Raw genomic sequence first — 20,856 nt, 5'->3', positions numbered from 1 at the left:
CATTTGTCGCTGAACATTTAGGTTGTTTCCGGGTTTGGGATAGCCATCCCTTTTGGATAAAGCACAATTGGCAAAGGCAAAGCATCTGCATTGCTTTTCTTACTGCAATGCCTCTGTGTTTTATCCTTGACAGGCACCAGTTATAAATCACAGTGCTCACAATGAGTTCAGGAGTCATCTTAAAATCTTTCTCAACACAGCTTCCCTTGCAGCTTCTACCAATAGATGAGATTTTGTATAAAGCAGGAAAGGTATTTGCCATCCATGGGTTTCTGGTAGTGAGGCGGCCAGGCGTCTGCTTGTGAATTTTCCCATCTGATTAGTGTCATGGGGGAATGGGGGGAAGGGAGGGAATAAGGGTAGGTGTAAACTCTTCAGTCTGGTGTTTAAGACCCTTTGTGGTTTGGCCTCACTTTCTATCTCTAATCAAAGAGCCTAGGTTTGCTCAGACAAGCATTCCCACTTGCTTCCATACTTCATGTTTTTTTCCTTTTTTGGGTCCTCTGTTCACTGTTTCCCCCACTTGGAACACCCTCCCTCCTGTCCATCCAATTCTTGCTGTTATTTAAGGCTTAGCTCATGGTCCATCTCTTTTTGCTAAGTCTTTTCTAAATACTAGCAATGCTTTCTTTGTGGTTTAAAGTCCCAGGACATTTACAATTCATTCTACTCACTTGGTATCAAACATCTTCCCCTGAAACATTTGTTTCCTTTTAATATCTATGTGTTTGAATTTTTTAGCCACTAGATAATAGACCTTGACAGCAGGGTCTGAGCCCTCATCTTCCATTGTGCTGAGTGTATATGTTGGGTAAGAACAATTTGTCTGTCCAGGGCTGGTGGAAAGAGGGGATGCTGGTGGAGGGTAAATGAGCCACACTTCATCTGCTCTGCATTCTGGTTTAAGTCCCTCTCTGTTTCCATTTGAGGCCTTTGAAATAGGATTCAAAACATAGACTAGGATGTCGGTGGGTTTTCCCACAGAAAGCTAATGCAGTATTGAGAGATGATAAAAGGGAGGATCTGGAGGGTGCAGAGCAGCGAACCGCCAACTCCAGGTAGTGGGGCGGAGCACTGAGGGAAGTTTCACTTCCCTTTGGTTCTTCCCGCCTTAGTAGGAAGTGATGACAATATCCAACATTCAAAATCATTTAATCTTCAGTCTTACCATTAGGGAGGAGTTGCATTTTATTAAAGCAACTATCTTCATTGTCACTCTGCCCTGCTCAGAATCCGGCGTCAGAGAAGTAGAGCTCATTTTGTATGTCTGAACTATTTCTTAGTAAGTTTTTAAAATAAATCTTCAGTGCTACATAAAAGTGATATAAAGTTCATCACATATAAATGCTTGCTTTCTGAGTGTTTTCTACATATTTCCAGATTATATAAGGATGTTTTATTCAAAATGATTCAAAATGATTTTCCTTCATTACAATATCAACATATTTGTATTTTTATTTTACTTAGATAACAGATACACAAGTTCATAAAAGTATTCAATGAAAAATTTGTACCAGTCACTGAGCATATAAATGATCATTCTTTTTAGGGTAGTAGATACTAAGGCAGAAGTTATTGAGAACCAAAAGTTCAGTGGAGAAGCTGAAACCCAAAGGGCATGGGACTTGGCTAATGCCCTGGCTTTGTTAATACAACTTGAAAAAATTAGCCCCAATTTTCTTCCACATCCAGTTTCCATAGCTAGTTGGTAGCTTCCTTGATATCAGAGATCCAGCTTCTGTGATCTTTGACAAGCAATTAGACCAGTAACCCCCCCCCGTCCTCATCTGTAACATGAAGAAGTTGGATGAGCTGTGGTTTACAAACTGTGCTCTGTGGGATCCTAGGGTTCCCTGGGGAGGGCAACAGGACAGCTCTCTACCAATCTCTCCCATTACAGCAGCTCTTTTTAATTACTGTTTTTCAGTGTTACAGTTAAGATTTGATTTGGAAAAAATGGACTGGATGATATCCAAGTTATTGTTCAGCTTTCAAAAATTCTATGTCCAGTCTTTACTCCTAAGGTCTAATTCAGTGAACAAAAAAGGGCTTAATTGGGGCTTCCCTGGTGGACCAGTGGTTGAGAATCTGCCTGCCAATGCAGGGGACACGGGTTCGAGCCCTGTTCTGGGAAGATCCCACATGCCACGGAGCAACTAGGCCCGTGAGCCACAACTACTGAGCCTGCGCGTCTGGAGCCTGTGCTCTGCAACAAGAGAGGCCGTGCACCGGCCCGCGCACCGCGATGAAGAGTGGCCCCCGCTCGCCGCAACTAGAGAAAGCCCTCGCACAGAAATGAAGACCCAACACAGCCACAAATAAATAAATTTTTTTTTTTTTTTTTTTAAAAAGGGCTTAATAGGGCTTCCCTGGTGGCGCAGTGGTTGGGAGTCCGCCTGCCAATGCAGGGGACGCGGGTTCGTGCCCTGGTCCGGGAGGATCCCACATGCTACCGAGCGGCTGGGCCTGTGAGCCATGGCCTCTGGGCCTGCGCGTCCGGAGCCTGTGCTCCGCCGCAGGAGAGGCCGCAACAGCGAGAGCCCCGCGCACCGCAAAAAAAAAAAAAAAAAAAAAAGGGCTTAATACATTTTATTGGCTAACAAAATAAAAGGAAACATTTTGTGAATAATGGCTGACATCGATGGGCTATCTATAATGTGCTAAATGCTTCATAATTATTATTTCATTTTTCCCTCACCACAGCCCTGTGAGGCTTAATCCTTTTAGAGAAACATATTTTTAAGCAACTTGGATAGAGCATATTACTGGTAAGTGGAACTACACTGATATTTTAAAAGTATAAAGTAGTTATATTTGGGGTCCATGCTCAAAACCTTTGTGTACCATCGTAGTTTTCCCTTGAGTTCTCTCGTCCCCTTTATTCAAGAGTTCATAGCCCTCCTGAATCAAAGTTTTAAAGAATCTCAGGAAAAAAATGGAAAATCATTTCCCTAGATCTGGGCTCCTGAGGATGCTTTAATCATGCGACCCACGGGAGGCAGAGGACTAGATGAAATGACCCAGAGAGGTTAATTTCCAAGTTCCTCATTCTATGTTCTCATTCAGTGATGGCCAAGACGGCTGTTGCATGGAAGGCCATGTTTCTGAATTGACTTCTGTCTTCAGCATCCAGGGAACATGTGCCCTCTAATCACCTCCCCCCACCCTACCAACCCCCAAATGGGAATTATACATCCTCAGTGGTTCAAGATGGCAATTTTGGAGCTAGGTGGTGAGGCTAGGTTTAGGGCATTACATTTGAGTTCTTCCCTCTGTGGCACAGCTTTAACTAATGTTTCCAACATGTTCTCTGTAAGTAGCAGGAGACAATAAGGGAGCATCTGGGGTTTCCAGGAGCCTTGGAAAACAACTTTGCATAAGTCCTCTTAGGAATCAGTGTGATAATTTCTCGGGGGTTTATACCAGGAGTAAGATCCGTGAGTGGTAGGTAAGCTACACTGACCCTGGGGTAAGGTTGGGTGGGGTACACGGTGAGCACTCGTACAGTGCCCTCCAGAACGACCTTAGCTTTTCACTCCCGTGAAGATCCCATTCTCCCTTATCCTCACCGAAAGTCTGATGTGTCTACAGAGGTTTCTCACTGTTATTTTAATTTGCATTTGTCTGATTGCTAGGGGAGTTGAGCAGAGGATTATCTTTCTCTTCCATGAAACTGTGAGTTCCTCTAAGGCCGTGCGATAATCGTGTGTATCCTTGGCCTCTGCTACCCAGTAGGACCTCCTTACTTACATGAGTGCCCGGCTCGTCCCTCAGCAGAGGATTCAGGTGTTCCAAATACAAGCTTTTTCTTGAAATTTCTTTAAGTTGGAAGCATCTGTGTCTAGCTAGTGTCTGCCAGAACTGCAATCAGGATAATGACCAGAGTATTCATTTGTTTCTGTAAAATCAGAGAACTAGTGAACTTCAAGGACACGAAGAGGAATGGTCGGCTAATGACAGGTTTCACTCAGTAAACTCTGATTTCCTCTCTTGTTTTTCCTCAGTGTGATACGTCATCTTGTCAGCTTGCGTGCCGCTCACTTTTGATCTGTTTGAAATGCTTGCCTGGGGCCATCCGTGGGAAATCGTCTAGTCTGACCCATCCTGTCCCCATCTCTACACCAGTGGTTTTGAGCACTTTGGGGTCATGTGTCCCATTGATACTATGATAAAAGGTACGGACCCATTCTCTGGAAAATTCACGTGTGCACAAAATTTTGCATGTAATCTCAGTGGACGTGACACCTAAAGACTTATGTGGCAATTGTTTGTGCACTCATTTATTCATTTACTTGCTCATTCACTTATTCACGCGTTCATTCATTTATTGTTAGTTAATGCTGTGATTTAGGTGCTGTGTTAGATATTGGAGACCCATGAACAACAGTCCCTACCCTCAAGGAGTTTATAGTCCAAGCGTACAGGTGGTAAATAAACCACCTGTGATGGTAAATTTTGTGTGTCAATTTGATGGGGTTAAGGGATGCCCAGATAGCTGGTGAAACATTATTTCTTGGTGTCTGTGAGGGTTTTTCTGGAAGAGATTAGCATTTGACTTGGTAGACTGAATAAAAATGCCCTCCCCTGCACCCCCCACCCCAATGCTGGTGGGCGTCATCCAATCTGTTGAGGGCCTGACGAGTACAAACAGAGGATGGAAGGGCAAGTTTGTTCTTTTTGCTTGGCTGAGACATCCATCTTTTCCTGCCCTCAGAAATCAGCATTCCTCGTTCTCAGGCCTTCAGACTTGGACTGAGAATTAACCCCTGGCTCCCCTGGTCCTCAGGCCTTTGGACTCAGACTGAATGACTCCACTGGCTTTCCTGGTTCTCCAGCTTGCTTTTTTTATTGTGGTAAAATATATACAACATAAAAGTCACCATTTTAACCATTTTTAAGCGTACAACTCAAGGACATTAAGTACATTTACAATGTTGTGCAACCATGCCACTATCTATTTCCAGAGCTTTTTCATCACCCCAAACAGAAAGTCCCTATTCCTCCCTCCCTTCTCCCCACCTCCTGGTAACCTTTGTTCTACTTTCTGCCTTTATGAATTTGCCTATTCTAGATACCTCATATAAGTAGAAGCCTACAATATTTGTCCTTTTGTGTTTGGCTTACTTTAGTTAGTGTAATGTTTTTGAGGTTCATCCATGTTGTAGCATGAATTCAGAATTTCATTCCTTTTTAAGGCTGAATAATATTCCATTGTATATATAGACCACATTTTGTTTACCAGTTCATCTCTTGTGGACACTTGGGTATTTCCACCTTTTGGCTATTGTGAATAATGCTGCTATGAACATTGATATACAAATATCTGTTTGAGTCCCTGCTTTTTTTTTTTGCGGTAAGCAGGCCTCTCACTGCTGTGGCCTCTCCGGACGCGGAGCACAGGCTCCGGACGCGCAGGCCCAGTGGCCATGGCTCACGGCCCAGCCGCTCCGCGGTATGTGGGATCCCCCTGGACCAGGGCACGAACCCGCGTCCCCTGCATCGGCAGGCGGACTCCCAACCACTGTGCCACCAGGGAAGCCCTGAGTCCCTGCTTTTGATTCTTTTGGGTATATATCTAGGAGTGGATTGCTGGATCATATGGTAATTTTATATTTGACTTTTTTAGGCTATATATAATTTTCTCAGAAATTTTTGAAAGGATTTTCAAATTGTGCTTTGTAAATTACTTGGCTACTTATTTAGTTTATGATTGGTTATTTTAATTTTTATTCTATAAGATTATTATCCTTTTATTTTGGTAATCGTCTAGCACAGTGGTCCTCATATTTAAGCTTGTATCAGAGTCACTTGAAGGGCTTGTGCAAACAGAGCATTCATTGAACTCCATTCCCAGGGTTTCTGATTCAGTAGGTCTGGGGTGAGGCCTAGGAGTCTTCATTTCTAGCAAGTTTTCAGACAAGGCTGATTTTGCTGTTCTGGGGGCCACATTTTGAGAACCACTGACAATGCATACTCAGGAATTCTTGAGGTAAAAATAGAACTTACCAGCTGTTTTCAAATGTAATAATTTTATGAATACTAAACCTAACAATTGCTGAAGCTGGCATGATATATTTTATAGACAAACACATTCGTTGCAACTTTGCAGTTTTATTTTTGTATTTTGTAATCAACATTCTTTTTTCAGGTCTTTAACATTTTTATAGGCCTCTCCCAAACTTATAGGCCTTAATTGTACCCAAAGTATTGATGGAGAGAATGGTTTTTCCTAACGCTTATAGATTTGCCTTATTAAAAAAAAAAGAAGACTGGTAATTATCCCATTGTGTAGATGCATCATAATTTAATCACACCCAATCAATAAACTATAAGTTGTTTGCATTGTTTTCCTTCTAAACAAAGCTACAGTGAAGACCTCTCTATCCCAGGGGTTCACATTTCTGACTGCCTGTTAAAATCACCTTTTCTAATCAGTTTTCTATTCCTATCCTTGGGCCTCACTACCAGAGGTTCTGATTTTATTGGTCTGAGTTCATGCTGCCCAGGCATGAATAGTTTTTAAAAGGTCCTCAGGTGATTTTAATGTGTAGCCAGGGTCGAGGATCATTGTCCTACATGCAACTTTGACCACATGTGCTCTGTCTTGTCTGGGCCAGGACATTCCCTTGAGATCTGATGCTAACCCGGAAGAAGATTCATTGTTATTTTTGTAAGAAAGATGTTCAAACGATTGTCCCACAAGTGAAGACATGCTATGTTATTGCTGCATTGGCAGTGGGAACAACTGTCCTGCTGGTTCTCCTCTGCTCTAAAAACGTGCACACTCCCAGCCTTTTCTGTCACGGATGCTTGTCTTGTAATTGCCAGGGAGGAGGGAAAAAGAGTGTTAAAATGACAAGCTTCATTGCAGGAATCAGGATGGGAGTTCATTCCTTATCCTTAAGAGTCTCTGAATTTAGTTGTTTTCATTATTTAAATTCTAGCATTGAAGAAATCTTCAGTGTAGAAACATTAGGACAGATTAATAAGTGAAAGGAAAACTACCTAAGTGTCTATTTTCTATTTAATGAAGAATAATGAGAATCAAGTCTAATCATCTTAATCAACAGCAGTGTTCAAGCGCAAATGTTACATTTTGGGTTGAAGATGAATGACTAGCAACAGATGCAGAGATTTTTGTCACTATTGTACGTACTTGGAGACAGACGTGACTCTGTAAACCAAGCCGAAAAAACAAAGGTGATGTTCAAAATATATAACAGCTGGTATGGCATGGCGCCTGGTGCTGCTTGGGACACAGTTCTGGTCTGTTTTGACCAAAACCAGCCCTCCAAAAGCATTTGATGTGGGGGTATTAAGAGTCCCCTGCTTTCACAAGCCTACCCCACTTGCCTGTCACATTGCCTGAGATTCCACCCCTCACCTGAGTAAAAATTTTATCTTTCTTGTAAGATCAATACAGATACCTTTTGGAGGAGAGTATGTGTATATATGTGAGAACTTCATTTCCTAATAGCTTTTTACCCTTGCTATTGATTACTTTATAACCTGAGCAGGTTCCCTGTTGGAAATGTTCCCTGGTGGACTGGACATAGGATATAGATCAGTGTTGGTGGGGAGAGAGAAAATTCAGGACTCTGGGCTTCTGCCTGGGAGGAAAGGCCTCCCTCGTGTAGTGATATCATTAAGGATGAGGTGGAATGGGAATGGGAAGAGGACTTGAAGATCAACGTGGCCTGTTTTTATCATTTTGCCAAGTAATTAACTCTAGCAGAGATGCCCAGATCTGGAAGGAACTGTAGAGATCATCTCTTCCACATGCCCCAATTTATATCTCAGGAAGCTGAGCCCAGAGAGGGAACGTGACTTGTTCAAGGCCACACAGTTGTTTAGTTTGGCAACGTGGGAAGAATTTTAGTGTCAGAACTGGCTTTAAGGTGGGACTCTTCTGCTGTCCTGGGAAATGGGGCATACATTTCAAAAAAGTGAAAACATGTGAAGGGATGAAGAAGTCCAGAATATGCCCTTGTTACATAAAAATTATTTTGAGCTGAAGGCATTTGAGATCCTGAAATCCCTTATCTGCCTGAAAGCAGAGCATCTCAAAAGAACTCAGTTGTCATAAATCCCCTCCCTGGGAGCAACTCTCTAGTCTTCCAGGAGATGTAAAGCTGGCACCACACCAAAACAGACATTATTACAAAACTATCATGTCCCCCATTTATTCTAAGTGCCCTTTCTTCCCTCTCTTTCTAAAAAGTCATTTGTTTCCCAGAAGTGCCCTTCTCCCCCTTCCTTTCCCCTATTAAGATGGTATATAAGCCCCTTTGGGTCACATCTTTTTTATGAACTCCCATGATTAAATCTGATTTTTCTCTTGCTAGTCTGTCTGTCTGAGTTTAATTTGCAGGCACGCAAAACAAAATGTAAGAGGTTAGAGAAAAAGTTTTTCTCCATGACACATGACTCATACAAAAGACAGTAAACATGTAAAGATTTTATTCAAAGAACATAGAGCTGGTTCCAAAAAATTTAAGAAACACATTTATATAGTATGTTAGTCAAGGGAATGTGAAAATGAATTTGCTAAAAGATACAAAATTGGTTAATGTTCTACAGGGCAATGAAATTGTAACCTTTGGGACAGAAATCTACAAGTTAACATTATTTTCACAATGTCTGTTCTCTAAACAAGTAGTGAATGGCAAAATCATACAAAGTTCTAATTAATAATCCTCGGATGAGTCTGTTAAACAATGATACTGAAAGGAGGTACGTTTACTATGGTAGTTTATTTCCAAGTTTTGGGTAAATTTGGCTTAGTATGGGAATGTGATGGAAAAATGTCTGAAGTACTCCTCAGTTGTTACTGTTTAGCAGGAAAATGTGCTTTTGGAGTGTTCTGGGTCCTTGATTATGTGAGAGTCCATCCATCTATACATCTCCTATGCACATACTGCAAGAGGAGGTGATCCTAGGAAAGAGAAAGTCTCATTCTATCAATCCTCGCAGTATCAATCAGCCAAACTGCTGAGGGTTTGGAATCCCGGACCCAGGAGGGGCCTGTTCTTTGCTAGAAGCCATAGTAAACAGATTTAGTTGTCAGTTTTGCCAAGAATGAATGGAAATAAGTGAAGATTTAAAGTTTTTGGAGCAGAAGGCCTGTTGAATTTGGGGGTAGGGGTTGGGCAATGACAGCTCTTCTCTGGTGTTTTGGGAGAGGAGAGCAGTGCCTGAAATTAATTTACTTCCTTTTCTCACCTCAGTGACAAAATATGTCCACACACCCTGGTGATTCTCCAAGTCCAGGACTTGGCCATGAGGTCTGGTCAGGGCTGAATCTGCCCCAGTCAAGGTTCTCTTGGGAGTGCCTATTTCTTTTTGTTGTTGTTGTTTTTTGTTTGTTTTTCTTTTTGCGGTACGCGGGCCTCTCACTGCTGTGGCCACTCCCGTTGTGGAGCACAGGCTTCGGACGCGCAGGCTCAGCGGCCATGGCTCATGGGTCCAGCTGCTCTGCGGCATGTGGGATCTTCCCGGACCGGGACACGAACCTGTGTCCCCTGCATCGGCAGGCGGACTCTCAACCACTGTGCCACCAGGGAAGCCTTCTTTCTTTCTTTTTTTTTTTTTTTAAATAAATTTATTTATTTATTGTTTTTGGCTGTGTTGGGTCTTCGTTGCTGCAGGCGGGCTTTCTCTAGTTGCGACAAGCAGGGGCTACTCTTCGTTGTGGTGCGCGGGCTTCTCATTCCGGTGGCTTCTCTTGTTGCAGAGCACGGGCTCTAGGCGTGCGGGCTTCAGTAGTTGTGACATGTGGGCTCAGTAGTTGTGGTTCATGGGCTTAGTTGCTCCGCGGCATGTGGGATCTTCCCAGACCAGGGCTCGAACCCATGTGCCCCTGCATTGGCAGGCGGATTCTTAACCACTGTGCCACCAGGGGAGCCTGGGAGTGCCTATTTCTGAATTTACCTCTGTTTGCATTTCAAACACCTCTGTTATTTAGTTAAAAACTAGGGTGTTCCTTCTTCTTAGGCTGTCAATGACCCCACTGAAACAGTGTTTGGAAATACCACATATATTTGTATTTCTCAGCTCCTGCCTCTGAGCTGACCTCTGTGTCTACTCTCTCTCACATACCTGCAGAGGCAGGGCTGTCTTTGGCCATGTTGTGAAATGTTTGGGGAACACATTCCTCCTTGTGCCTTTGACAGCTCCCACCTCAGTTCTCATATCCTCTACACACCCCAACAGAATGGGTGATAAACAAACTATTCATTCATACCAAGGCATAAATGACTGATAGCTTTTAATTTGTTAACTATCCCAGAGGTCTCATTTCTTAATATTGAAGTATAATTGGTTTACAGAGATCTCATTTTTAAGAACTTTATTATTGTTTTTTTTAATAAGAAAAGGTCTTGTTCATTATGAAAGGCTTAGGAAATACAGAAATGTATTAAGAAGAAAATTTAAATCACCTAGAATACCAGTATCTGGAGATAACAAATGTGGCTAACATTTTGCTATACTTGCTTCTGGATATACACATACTTAAAAACATCGAGATTATACTGTTTTATTAACTTTTGACTTGTGGTTGAAAGCAGTTCCAAGGGTGGAATTTCATGTATCAGTTAGCGGATTGCAACGATTTTTTTTTGATCTGGGGAGGAAGTAAATGGGAGTGCAAGTGGGCAGCGGGAGCTGGTGGATACTCATGAACTAACACCCTAGAGGCACCTCTATCCAAGGAAACAATTTTCTGTCCACAGGTTGTGCTGGCAGAGGTGGTCTCTGAGACAGAGAAGATTTTTGGAGCTATTTACATTACTGTGTGTGCAGAGAGTAGGTGAACCCTAGGCATTTTTTTCTCCTGTTTGCGAATGTATGTACTCTAGCCTTCCCTGACTTTCTACGTGGCACCATTGCCTACCTAGTTGTTCAAGCTAGGACTTGGTTCTCACTCTCCCTCCCTGCTTATATTTTGAAGGTTCTACACTTATTTCTTTATTTTTAATTTTTAAAGTTCACTTTTGGCTGCACTGGGTCTTTGTTGCTGTGCACGGGCTTTCTTTAGTTGTGGCGAGCGGGGGCTACTCTTCATTGCGGTGCGCGGGCTTCTCACTATGGTGAGTTCTCTTGTTGCGAAGCACGGGCTCTAGGCGTGCAGGCTTCAGTAGTTGTGGCACGTGGGCTCAGTAGTTGTGACACACGGGCTTAGTTGCTCCGCGGCATGTGGGATCTTCCCGGACCAGGGCTCGAACCTGTGTCCCCCGCATTGGCAGGCGGATTCTTAACCACTGCACCACCAGAGAAGTCCCTGAAGGTTCTCCCCTTAAAATATTTCCTGAATATAATCACTTTTTACTATCTTCACTGTTATCACCTTGATCTAAGTCTCCATCATTTCTAACCTGAATGAGTCCAGTTAACGCTTGTGGAAATAAAGACCAACCCAGTGAGAACAGGCAAAGGCTATTTGTACAGAGCTTGCTGTAACAAAGGAGCCAGCCACCATCACTTGTGTTTTGGCCGAGACTCAAAAGCAGGTAGAGGAATTGGAAAACTTCATAGTGGAGAAAAAGGAAGATTTCAGGTATGTCCCTGTTGAAGGCTGTTATTGTGGGGAAGTTGTAGGTGGGCCAATAAGAGGTAGGACATCTTATGTGACTGGTGAAGGCTGCATATTTGACTTTCTCTGGTTGGTCCTAAGTTGGAAACTGCCAGTTATTAATCAAGTCCTGCCTGTTTTGGGCTGGTAGTTATAGGAGTTTGGCTTTATGGAATTTTTTCTAGAGATGGTGGTCTGACTTTGTACAAGTCTGACTTATAAATAATAAGTAGGCTGGCTTCCTGAGCTCCCTAGATAATGGGTCGGTTTCTAGGGCTGGTTGCAGACAGTAGGTTAGAGATCTATTTTTACATATGGTTTGGCCATTGTATATTCAGTCTGTCATGCTGCATTCAAAATTTAATGGTGTTTCTTTGGTGAACACTTGGGACCAACTTGATTGGGAAGTAACTACTATTACTGTCATCTCCATTTACCTAGAAAGAACCTGAGGGTCAGAGAGGTTAATTAACTTGCCCAAGATCACAAGGTAAGAAGAGCCTGGCTTTAAACCTTGGCAGTTTTCATTCCAGAAGTCACCACCTTAGACTACCTCCCTCAGCCACTTAGAGACTGGGGTCACCCTGTCCTTGCCAGTGTGTTAGATAAGGATTTAAAATGCAGCCTCTCCACCAGCAGAATTTGCATTTTGCCTCTGCTAATTCTCTCCCTGAGGAAGTCAGTCCATTCTGTATGACCTAACTCATCTTATATCTTCTCAGTGAGACTTGACTCCATTCATCCTATTTTCCTTTCAAATATCCAATGGATTATAGCAGATAAAGGAGTGAAACTCTGAGAGGAAAATAGAAAGCCTTGGGACATCCCTGTATACACATTTAGGAGTCATGCTGCCTAGGTTTGATTCTCAGCTCCCCCACTTAGTAGCTACAGACCTTGGGCTGATCTCTGAATTTATCTAAGCCTCAGTTTCCAAATCTGTAAATGGGGATGATGATAAAATACTACCTATCCTATGAAGAATAAAGATTTAAATAACAGACACAAAGCACTTGCATGATGCCAAGGCAGATGGTAAGTGCTCAATGTAAATTAAAACACAAATACCCTTAGAAGATTCTTTCCTATGGCCTTAACTATAATATGGAAAGTGGGAATTTTAATTGTCAATAGTTTGGGCTGGAAAGGGAGGAGAGAAAAATCCTATAGTACTCTTTTTCAAAAATTTTCGGGACTTCCCTGGAGGTCCAGTGGTTAAGAATCCGCCTTCTAATGCAGGGGACACAGGTTCAATCCCTGGTTGGGGAACTAAGATCCCACATGCTGTGGGGCAACTAAGCCCACACGCAACAACTACTGAGTTCACACGCCTCAACTAGAGAGAAGCCTGTGCGCTGCAACGAAAGATCCCACGTGCCTCAATTAAGATCCCGTGTGTCACAACTAAGACCCGATGCAGCCAAAAAATAAAATAAAATAAATAAATATCAAAAAAAAATTGTCTGGGAAAAGTGAAGACTTTTCAAAAAAGTTGACCAAAAGTGGCATTCCCACCCATCCCCACGCACACACATGCTTCTCGCTCCCATACGCTATTCACTTCTGAGATCCTCCAATGATTACAGGGAAAAGACTGAATAAGATTTTATTTTTACTGATTGAATTGAACAATTGGTCTTTGTAAATCCAAGCAAATACACAGCACATTAAGAACTTCAAATCCTATTTTATTTGTCTTCTCTGGGTCACTGTACTTGAAATAAGTAGAAGCCAGATAAATAGGCATTCACTGGAGTAACAATTCAGAGATGCCTCGCCTTTTGTTTGTAGAAATAATCGCATATCAAGGGCCTTATCCTCTCCTTGGGTACAAAGCACAAAAGAATAATTTAAATTTCCAGTTCAAAAGAAAAGCGATCCACACCCTCCAACCACAGTTTATTTTCTGTCTGGGTGGGATCTTCCCATCTAGGGGAGCTAGGGAATGTGGCACAAAGAGGGTAGAGAATTGGTTCAGTGGTGCTGCAGCGTCTGGAATCCCTGCATGGCCAGAGGGGAAGGTCTCTGGAGTCCTACCCCGTAACCATAGTGAGGCGGAGAGAACGTGGGTGCAGGTGCCGCAGAGTGAAGTGAGGTGGGAACTGGCGGAAGTTCCTATCTGATTGCCTTTATTTTCAAATGATTTAGAGAAGCAAAGTCAAGTGCTGAAAATGGGGACGGGGACTCGAGGTTTGTAAAGAGGGGCAAAAGCAGGAATTGTCTGGGAGAGTGGAAGAGTGAATGGGCTAGCAACAGGACCCGCTTGAGGTTCAAGGTCACGACTTGACAGTGACCAGTCAGCCCCTTTCTCTAGCCGCTTTCTGCTCTCAGGGTACAGGGGCAGAGCAGGCAGAGACTTGGTTTTAACTGAGAAATATGTGGTTTAGCCAAGTGAGTCTGACAAAGTAAGAGGAGGCCAGGGGACTGGGCAAGAGGGAACAAGGATTACAGTGGGTTGGGGAATCTGAGCCTCTGTTCACTGTCCCTCCCCCTCCCCCATGCTGTGTCCTCACTTGGAGGGTGGGATACTTGAAAGTGAAATTTTGGAGGGGTTTCAGTGATTGGTAGTGACATGGTTTAGAACCTGGGGTGAGACCATGGGGGTGATCGGTGAAGTGGGATAGAGACCAAGCTCATCAGAGGTGAGAAAATCAGGAAATCGAGTGAACAGGGTATTGGAAGGGTCAACAGTGTAGATATTGGAATCACCAGTAATTAAGACAGATTTGTGTTGGAGAGAGGGACAGTGAGCCAGGAGCTAAATATTCAAGGAATAAAAGGGGTGATGCTGGGAGCAGGACGGTAACAAGGAGGGGTGGGTAGTGGTGTCATCCGATAACATGAGATTCAGAGCTGCAGGGGTTTTACAGAGGAAGGAAGGACGATGGTCTGGAAGAGAGGACGAACGCTCCATCTCTAAGTCTCGTGGATGGGAGAGAGTATAGTTCTTACTCGAGGGATCTTCGGGGAAAGTCACATTCTCAGAGCAGAGCCAGGATTCTCTTAAAAAGGTCCCTTTGGAAATTCAGCAAACAGATTAAGGGGGTAGAGAATGATAGATAGTAACCCTAGAATAAAATGTGATACACATGCTGCTTTGATCGCTCAGAGAAGAGGCACGCGGGAGGATTATGGATAGGAAGGGACAGGTGACCTGAGTTTTAGAGGATGGGTAGAAGTTCTCCAGGCAGATAAAGAGAAAGGAAAGAGAGAGAAGAGCAAGGATAAAGGCATGGTGGCATGGTTAGATTTGGGGAACTGAAAAGAGGCTGTTGAGAACAGAGGAGGAGGGATGCGGGGCTGGAGAGTCCGAGGCAGGGGTTCCATCGTGAAGGGCCTTGAATGCCGTATTTGGAGGTTGAACTTTACTTGGAAGTGGTTATAAGCCATATGAGCAGGACAGTGACTGGATTTTTAAGTAGTATTGAATTCAGTAAAACAACCATTCTGTGATTTGCATTTGTTTTTTCATGTATGTATCTATGAATACAGATCTCTTTCTATCTAATCCCAAATATGAAGAGGATTCCAGTTATTACAGCGCAGATTGTTGTCATCTGGATGCAACCAAATACTGAAGATTTAAGGCAGGGACCAGAGCACTAAGTGGCTTGGGGATGGGCCTAAAGACCCCTAGGGGTTAGGAGTCTTGGCACAGACAAAACCCTGAACTGGATTCTTAGCTTTTCACTTAACCATTTTGTGGCCTAGACAAATTACTTAATTTCTCTGACTCTCCTTATTGGTAAAATGGGAATAATAGTTCTTACTTGAAGGTTCCTGTGTGGATTAAATGAGGTCATGCAGTAATGTACTCAGCAGAGTGACTGTCTCATGGTAAGTGAATATTAGCTGTTATTAGCTGTTTTTTTTTTTTTTTTTGCGGTACGCGGGCCTCTCACTGGTGTGGCCTCTCCCATTGTGGAGCACAGGCTCCGGACGCGCAGGCTCAGCGGCCACGGCTCACGGGCCCAGCCGCTCCGCGGCATGTGGGATCTTCCCGGACCGGGACACGAACCCGTGTCCCCTGCATCGGCAGACAGACTCTCAACCACTGAGCCACCAGGGAAGCCCAGCTGTTATTTTTATGGTGTATGAACTTCAAGCTCACACATGCGCCTACATTACTTCCTCTCTGGTTTGGCTGCACATTGCAATGACCTGGTCCTACTTTTTAAAAACAGGCATAACTTGTTTCCACCCCCAGGGATTATGATGGATTTGGTCAGGGGTACCGCCTGGGTGTTTTTATAAGCTCCCCAAGGTGATCTTAATGTGCGATGAGGTTGAATGCTGTTGGTTCTCAGAGGGCTGCACCCTGAACTGGCAGCATTAGCATCACCTGGGAATTAGTTAGAAAGGCAAAATTTCCCTGGTCTACTGAATCAGAAACTCTGGGGGTGAGTCAGCAATCTGTATTTTAACAAGCTCCCCACGCAGACTCAAGTTTCATAAGTACTGATCCAGGGCTAGCCGTTCAGGGTGGTCATTTCAGCTGTTGACATCACTTGCACCTGAACCAACAGGTCTCTCAGACCCTCCCCCTCCACTTCCTCTGCATTCCTCTGCTTGCTCTCCTTTGTTTTTTTTTTTTTCTCCTTCAGAAGAGGATGGTTAGATTTAGGGCTGAGATTTCTTTTCTTTTGCTTATTTAATTTTGTATATTTTCTTTTTCTTCTTTCAGGTACGCTTCCATTCTCCCAACAAAATGTCGGTGCTGGCTACTGGGGGTATGGAGCAAATAAGGAAGACACGGTTCCTAATCCCATGGAACGCCCAGTTGTCTTGTGATTTATAATAAATGTGTACTTGGCCTTTGTCCCCACTTCTGGCACAGACCTGCGAAATTGGAAATTTCCCTTGGAATTTTCTGTGATGAGAGCGTTTAAAGGTGTCTTTTGTTGTGTTGATGGTAACTTCTGAACCACACCTGAGGATGGAGGCTGGTTGCCAGGAGAGCCCATCCTGTGATTATAAGTTTCAGTTCCACCCCCGACCTCGGGGCAGGGGAGAGGGGATGGCGAATGAGTTCAATCGCCAATGGCCAATGATTTAATCAGTCGTGCCTACGTCATGAAGCGGCCATAAAAGCCCGGAAGGACTGAGTTCAGAGAACTTCCGGGTTGGGGAACATGGAGGTGCCGGGAGAGTGTTGCACCTGGAGAGGGCATGGAAGCTCCGTGCTCTTTCCCCACATCTTGTCCTATGAATCTCTTCCTGCTGGTCGTTCCTGAGTTATAGCTTTTCATAATAAACTGGCAATCTGGTAAGTAAAATGTTTCTTTGAGTTCTATGAGCCACCCTAGCAAATTAATCGAACCTAAGCAGGAGTTTGTTGGAACCTCCAATTATCGCTGGTCCGTCAGAAAACCTGGGCTTTTGACTGGCGTCTGAAGCAGGGGTGGCGGGTGCAGGGGGCAGCCTTGTGGGGCTGAGCCCTTATCCTTGGGATCTGATGCTACCTCTGTAATATCAGAAGTGAGTTGAATTGTAGGGCACCCAGCTGGTGCTGGAGAATTGCTTGGTGTGGGAAAGAACCCGCCGCACATTGGAGTTGGAGTCAGAAACTTACGAGCATTAAAAAAAAATAAACCCTGGTGGCGCAGTGGTTGAGAGTCCGCCTGCCGATGCAGGGGACACGGGTTCGTGCCCCGGTCCGGGAAGATCCCACATGCCGCGGAGCGGCTGGGCCCGTGAGCCATGGCCGCTGAGCCTGCGCGTCCGGAGCCTGTGCTCCGCAACGGGAGAGGCCGCAGCAGGGAGAGGCCCGCGTACCGCAAAAAAAAAAAAAAAAAAATGTAGCTTACTGGGTCTGTCTTGGGCAGGGAGAAGGGTGATTTTAGGTCCTCAGCTTGCCTGTTTCATATCCTCCTCTTCCTGTGATCCTGTTCTCTCTCCCCTGCCTGTGTGAAAACCTATTCTCACGTTTGGATTTGACCTCAGTCATTTGTAATTTAGTTTGAGCTACTCTGAGTATAAGCCTTGTTTGCCTACCAGACTGCATACACCTGAGGAAAGGGGCTGTGTCTTTATTTCTTTGAATGCACACACTTCTGCAGTTCACAGTCCTGTAATAAGATGCCACTTGCACTTTTAAGTGCTGAACAGCACTGGCTTTGGCACCACAGATGAGGGGTTGTCTGCAGCCTGCTAGCTGTGTAAACTTGGGCAGCTCATGGAGCTTCTTAGCACTTCAGTTTGCCCATCTAAAATGGGCTTGATGATTGTTAACGTCATACAGTTGTGAAGACTGTGTAAGAGAACGCATGGAAAGTGCTTAGGTCAATACTCTACTGAGGATATTCACTGAGAGCGTTCAATGAATGGTACATGTTAATGATCTTTATTAAATTTCACTTCCTGCTGGGAAAGGATAGGTTTCACCCAGAGCAATATGGTAAAATGCCTGTCAGACTCCAGTGAGCTGTTGGGAAGCTTTTGGACAGAGTCTCTTTTCCCTGAGGTACAATTCCCTGAGGTACAATTTCTACTCTGACAGCGCCCTTTCCAGGCAGCCCAGAAATGTCACCAATGTCTCCAGAAACCCCTCTTACTGAGCCCTTCATACAGTTTCCTGTGGTCTCACCAATGCTGGTGCTGAAGCTGCCTAGAGCAAGTCCTCAATCTTCTCTTCAGGAAGTTTAATACCTTGCAGAAACCTGAAGCCTATTTTATTTTATTATTTATTTATTTATTTTAAAATAAATTTATTTATTTATTTATTTATTTTTGGCTGAGTTGGGTCTTTGTTGCTGCGCGTGGGCTTTTCTAGTTGCGGCAAACGGGCTACCCTTCGTTGCGGTGTGCAGGCTTCTCATTGTGGTGGCTTCTCTTGTTGCGGAGCATGGGCTCTAGGTGCGCGGGCTTCAGTAGCTGCTGCACGCGGGCTCTAGAGCACAGGCTCAGTAGTTGTGGCGCGTGGGCTTAGTTGCTCTGTGGCATGTGGGATCTTCCGGGACCAGGGCTCAAACCTGTGTCCCCTGCCTTGGCAGACAGATTCTTAACCACTGCGCCATCAGGGAAACCCCTTGAGCCTATTTTAATTGAATTATTTCATTCAGTGTCAGGCTTAAAGAGCACCCCTACAGGGTCTCAGCTCTGAATGAATGCATTAAAAAATCAAATACTGTAGATGATGGCATGATCCTCGAGGCAGTTATAAATAGAATCTCCTCTGGTGCTGTTTCATTTCCCTGCATTAGTTAATAAACACATTTTTATAGCGTCTGCTTTTCATTTTCGTCCCCTAAAGTTCTTTAGTTGCCTTAGTAAGAAAGAGAACAAAACTCAGAATAAAACAAGATATTGGAGAAGAATTTACTATCTTAATTTTCGGGGCTGGAAGGGATTTTCAACATTACCTGGTCTAACCCTTCACATAATTTACCTGGCGTGAGGCAGAGGTCTAGAGAAGGAGATAGCTTAGCTAGGGTCACAGAACTTCACCTCCGATGAACTTAGCTGGAAAAGACACAATCTTTGTTCTGGACGAGTATTGGGAGCCACAGTGAAACATGGTGTAGGAGAATGAGCAGACCAGGGCCGTGATTAAGGGGGGCGCTTTGGCCTCAGACTACCAGGGATTGAATCTTTGTCCACTTCATGCTGTCTGCCTTTGGGTAAGTGATTTAACATTGCTGGGGCTTAAGTTTCCTTACCTCCAAATAGGGATAATAATCGTACCTACCTCAGAGTGCTGTTGAGTCAGACAACAGTTCACTAAAAAGCTTAGAACTGTACCTGGCACATAGTAAGTGCTCAATACATTTTAGTTGTTATTGTTAGTAAATAATTTTTTTAAAACTCTCATTGGGATGGTAATGGGCAGGCCCTGCATCTTTAGCACTTTATGGCAGTGGCTGTGGGTTCCCCATAAGGATTGAATTCCTTATTTCCTCCAGTAGGAGGAAAGTCCCAGAGGTCCTTAATCCAAGGGCAGGCTTCTTTGCTAATGAGAGTATGTAGAAGAAGGGCAGGTGGTAAGGGGTCAGCTCCATCAGAGAGGGCTGAAAATGATGCTGTCTGATCCTTTGAGAAGATCAAATACAAAGTGGATTTTAAGTGCTTAAAAAATGTGGGAGCTCAGTGAAAGGGAGGTGTTAGTAACAATAGTAAAACTAATGTTACCAAGTACATTAACAGCCATTATCTCATTTGATTCTTAATTATATATGAATATATAATCTATAGATATTGTGTAGTAAGCCTTCAACTCTCTTGAATAAACAGATGAGTAGTTGGATAGGCATTATTGTCCCTTTTTTTCTTTTTTTTTTTTTGCGGTACGCGGGCCTCTCACTGCCGTGGCCTCTCCCGCTGCGGAGCACAGGCTCTGGGCGCGCAGGCTCAGCGGCCATGGCACACGGGCCCAGCCGCTCCGCGGCATGTGGGATCTTCCCGGACCGGGGCACGAACCCGTGTGCCCTGCATCGGCAGGCGGACTCTCAACCACTGCGCCACCAGGGAAGCCCTATTGTCCCATTTGAATGAGGAAATAGAGATGCAGTCTTTGCTATGTAACAGACCACCCCAAAGATTAGTAGCTGAAAGCAACAGCGACTCCTTTCTTTTTCTGTATGTTTATCTTTTATTTATTTATTTTTTCATATTTGTCATCCATTTAATACACATCAGTGTATACATGTCAATCCCAAGCTCCCAGTTCATCATACCCCCACCCCCACCCCCTGCCGCTTTTCCCCCTTGGTGTCCATACGTTTGTCCTCTACATCTGTGTCTCAAATTCTACCCTGCAAACCGGTTCATCTGTACCGTTTTCTAGGTTCCACATACACGCGTTAATATACGATATTTGTTTTTCTCTTTCTGACTTACTTCACTCTGTATGAGAGTCTCTAGGTCCATTACGTCTCTACAAATGACCCAATTTCGTTCCTTTTTATGGCTGAGTAATATTCCATTGTATATATGTACCACATCTTCTTTATCCATTCGTCTGTCGATGGGCATTTAGGTTGCTTCCATGACCTGGCTATTGTAAATAGTGCTGCAATGAACATTGGGGTGCATGTGTCTTTTTGAATTATGGTTTTCTCTGGGTATGTGCCCAGTAGTGGGATTGCTGGGTCATATGGTAGTTCTATTTTTAGTTTTTTAAGGAACCTCCATACTGTTCTCCATAGTGGCTATATCAATTTACATTCCCACCAACAGTGCAAGAGGTTTCCCTTTTCTCCACACCCTCTCCAGCATTTATTGCTTGTAGATTTTTTGATGATGACCATTCTGACTGGTGTGTGGTGATACCTCATTGTAGTCTTCAT

The 20,856-nt window shown here is 43.9% G+C and overlaps 1 long non-coding RNA gene across 1 annotated transcript in view; it reads left to right on the top strand.

Annotated features, from left to right (window-relative positions):
* LOC113608263 (uncharacterized) overlaps nt 1-20,856 on the top strand; it is a 150,726-nt gene that overhangs the window by 51,087 nt on the left and 78,783 nt on the right. Inside the window, exons 4-5 of the long non-coding RNA XR_003428283.1 lie at nt 4,005-4,175; nt 16,257-16,838. This is a non-coding gene — a long non-coding RNA (uncharacterized LOC113608263). The remainder of the gene's footprint in view (nt 1-4,004; nt 4,176-16,256; nt 16,839-20,856) is intronic.

The sequence above is a fragment of the Aethalodelphis obliquidens genome, unplaced genomic scaffold, assembly GCF_003676395.1.
Source record: "Aethalodelphis obliquidens isolate GAN/ISIS:26980383/991018 unplaced genomic scaffold, ASM367639v1 scaffold52, whole genome shotgun sequence".
Taxonomy (NCBI): domain Eukaryota; kingdom Metazoa; phylum Chordata; class Mammalia; order Artiodactyla; family Delphinidae; genus Aethalodelphis; species Aethalodelphis obliquidens.
This window is presented reverse-complemented; position numbering and strand designations above follow the sequence as displayed.